Raw genomic sequence first — 4,122 nt, 5'->3', positions numbered from 1 at the left:
CGAGAACACGTCGCGCCGGAAGTCCCGCCCCCTCGGCGGCGCTCTCGCAGAAGAGGTCCGGCCGGAAGCATGTTCTCGGCGTCCTGAGTTCCGCCTGGCCCGCCGCTCCCCGGCTTCAGTTCGCGAGTCGGGCTCTCTACCCACGCCCCCTGCCAGCCAGGCCGTCAGCTTCCCTCTTGGCGAGCGCAGTTCCCCGAGACGCTCGGAGTTTGTTGCGTTAGTGTGTATGTGTGTCGTGTGTGGCTTAGGCGGGCGCCCTGTGAACAGGCTGGTAAACGAAAGAAGGATGTGAGGTCGCCCCGAGGGCGTGATGTCCAGCGGGGTTCTTCTGGCAGCAGGCGCAGGTCTTACCTTAACTAAGCAGGAAGGGAAGACTAGCAGGTGGAGGGGGACCTGTACGAAGGCCCTGGGCCTGGGGACGGGGTGTGGGGCCGGACCAGGCGGGAGCAGGGGCGACACGATCACAGTTACGTTCCTAGGAAGATGTTCGTGGCTGCCCTGCGGATCTGAGCAGAGAGCCTGGTTGGGAGGCCGTGACAGCAGCTGTCTTGTTATGGAATAGGGGGACCTGCTGCTCTCCGCTTACAAAATTGGTACTCACAAATGGTAGACAGGAAAGCTGCTTTTAATCAGAATGCCGGCAGTCTGGGGAGATGGGGGACTCAGCGTCCCCAAGAAACCACCTCCAAAGATTCTGCTCGGCCATGAGAGTTTTCAAAGGGAAACAGAGAAGTAATCTCAATCATTGAGAAGGGGGGTGTGGGGGGAGGTGGGGAGCGGTCAGAGTCGTCACCATACTGTGATCTTCCTCTGGATGTTATCTTGTTCACACAGTTTGGTCACACGGTTTATTTAGGAGATTACTGAAAGGGAAGCTGGGGAAGAGATCTGGTCATGTTAATTACTTATTCTTCATTTCTACTTCTTTGATTTACGGAAAGAACTGATAAGCTAGGCAAGGTATTGTGTGATTAAAAAGAGATTTGAGGGCCTTTCCTGATAGCGCAGTGGTTAAGAGTCCAAATTGCCTGCCAGTGCAGGGGACACGGGTTCAAGCCCCGGTCCAGGAAGATCCCACATGCCGCGGAGCAACTAACCCCGTGCGCCATAACTACCGAGCCTGCACTCTAGAGCCCACGAGCCACAACTACTGAGCTCGCGTGCCTAGAGCCCGTGCTCCGCAGCAAAAGAAGCCACCGCAGTGAGAAGCACGTGCACTGCAACAAAAGAGTGGCCCCCGCTCACCGCAACTAGAGAAAGCCCACGCACAGCAACGAAGATCAACACGGCCAAAAATTAAAAAAAAAAAAATTTGAAAGGCGTGCTTGGGCCAGAGATGAGTAGAGCGTGGGGGTGCCCGGTTTAAAGGTTACTTACAATATAGCTTTGCTAAAGGGACAGGAAAAGGGGCTTCCTGCTGAGGGCGGTTTCCTATAAAGAGCCACTTACAGTCTGGGAAGGAAATGGTGGCGACAGAGAGATGCATATTTGGAGGTAAATCTACAGCCCTTGCTGGTGGAATGGACGTGGGGGATGAGAAAGAGTGTGGAGGACTTGATGATGGTGTCTCGTGGCATGTTTCCTGAGGATGAAGTGCCTGCCAGGTCAGCCTCAGTGTGTGAGGTGCATTGGGGCCATCGGACTGGAGATGCAGCTGTTCCTGAAGGAACGAGCGAGCCTGAGGGTGAGGGTGGGGATGGGGGCCTGGCACAGGGTGGCAGGGGGGCTGATTTGGGGTGATAGAACCTGGAAATATTTTCTGGGCCTAATAGAAGAGAGTGGGAAGGGAAGAGCATGTAAATGAAAGCAAAGGAAGAGGCCCAGATGGGACACCTAGACAGAGCAGAGCTGGCTGGAGGTCCAGTGACTGACGGCGCGAGCAGCTGGGAGAGCAGGGAGCTGGAGGTCAGTGCGCAGTGCCAAGGCCAGGAGTGCCACAGGGCTCAGGGGACTGTGAGATTTGGTTTGATGCCAGCGGCTACGGCCCACATGTGCCAAACACAGACACTCTGTAAGTCAGTGACTCTTAGCTTTTTCTACTTCCACCCACAGTTCCATTTTACAGGGTGGCCCAGTGTACACACCAACCTCCACACATGAGTGTAAGAAAGAACGGTTCTCAAAACAGCTCTTACCTTGAAACGTGCCATGTACCTATTATTTTTGTTTTAAAACTGCTGCTGCTGTTCACTAAATTGATTTCAGGTAGGATTTGAACCACGGTTTGAAAAAAGCAGGAGAGGAAAGGCACTACAAATGCAGATGGTTTTTCAGTCTGGCCAGTAACACACGCACCAAAGCTTGGCGTTAAAATCACATTAATTTCTTAACAGTTTCTTGAAAAGTTAACAGTGGACATAAATGTCTAAACGTGGATTATTATTAGGCAAGTCATTTTCTTGAGGACAGGAATAGTTTTAAGAGTCTCGAGTGAAATGAGGAAGGCCCCAAGTCCCCATTTATGAGACGAGAAGCAGGAACTGCCAACTGGAGCAGGCAGGATGAGCTCCCTGGTTGGAGGGAAGGACACAGGGCCCCTGTGGGGACACAGAAGAAGGTACCAGGGAAACATCCAACAAGGGGCGCATTTCCCGGAAGAGATGAGTAAACCCAGTATCTGGATGCCTGGCCTTCAGCGGATTTAAGGGTGAGCACTTAGTCGAGGTTGTGGAGTGGCCCAGCTGATGTCACTGGACTTTGGGCTCAGTCTGGGGGACCCCACCTTGCCGGGGGGCAGTTTGGTGCAGGGTTGGGGCAGAGTCCAGTTTCCTGACCAGCAAAGGGCTCTGGGGTTAGGAGTGCTGCCACCCACCTCCAAAGTGGCTGAAACCTGACACATCGGCAACTTCTCTTCTGCTCCTTTGCAGTTAAATGTGCGGTGTTTTAGCTACCTGGTAGCTCCAGGTCTTTAATCACTGTGCATGATCCAGGTCCATGATGGACCAGCCATGTAAATGACTATGACATCCCAGGTGCTGTCTGCCAATAGCAAGGTAAGATGTGTGGATGGCAGAGCTGTGAAACGTGAAGGCATTTGCACCGGGAAATTAATGAAATGTGGTGAAAATCTCCTGAAGTTGGACCTCTAAACCCAGGAAGGTGGCCCTCTGGTGGCCATTGACACTGCTGTACAGAAGAAGTGGCCGGCCCCTCCCTGGGCTCTGGAAGCACCTTGGTCTCCCTTCCAGTGGTGGACTTAGGGGCCAGGAGCCAGAGAGGAAAAGAGCTTTGTCAGACCCGAGCAGCCAGACAGAAACCCAGACAGGAAGGGAAAGGGGTGACACACGGGGTGGCAGGTACCGCTTTATCCAGCGCGTGCTCTGGGGGGCCTCCTCCCACCTGTTTGAAGAGACTTCAGGTCAGGTTACGTCTGTCCTGCCTGGGGACACTTGTAGATTGGACAAGGCACCACGGCCCCCAGGAGAGCTTGGCTGTTCCCGAGGAGCCTGGGGGAGGGGGGGCACGGGATGAGAAGAGCCAGGGAGCAGGCGGGGCCAAAGGCCCAGCTCGACCCCAGCTGTGGGTGGGATGGCCGGAGCCCATTTGGTCCCTCTCTCCCACCCACCGTCACGCCCCCAGAAGACTGATGCGTGAGCTTCGCACCCACTGTGACCCCCGGCAGAAATGCAGCCTGTGCACTGGAGATTCTCCATAAATGTGTGTTGAATGAATTCGATTTGGGGTTTTCCCCTGTGAAATGGGGGGCCGGGTCAGACAGCTGAGGACCCCTGCGGTGGATTCTAGAATTCCACACTGCCCACCGGAGTGGAGACAAGAGGGAAGGAGTGGACGGCCGTGACTCCTCTGGGCTCTCCAGCTGGCCAGGGAGTGTTCCCAGGGCGAGGGCCCTGTTCCAGGAGTCTAACCGCTAGTTTACCAGGGACGACTCCAGTTATGAACTCTGACTTCCAAGCATTCCCGCCTTTACCTGTGACGCCCTCTCTACAGGTGTGGCGGTGCCACCCACGGTGTGCTCTTTTCTACTCTTGATACCACGGGAGTCGCCGTTCCAAATGATGATTTGCCTTCACGACATTCACCAGAGAAAGTGCAAGCACAGCCCTCTGGAGACAGAGTTCCCTGGTTTCGTGCTGGGAACACTGGATGGGAGCCCCCAAAGCA

Source organism: Orcinus orca, chromosome 11 (assembly GCF_937001465.1).
Source record: "Orcinus orca chromosome 11, mOrcOrc1.1, whole genome shotgun sequence".
Taxonomy (NCBI): domain Eukaryota; kingdom Metazoa; phylum Chordata; class Mammalia; order Artiodactyla; family Delphinidae; genus Orcinus; species Orcinus orca.
The sequence above is the reverse complement of the archived record's forward strand: the minus strand, read 5'-3'. Positions refer to the sequence as shown.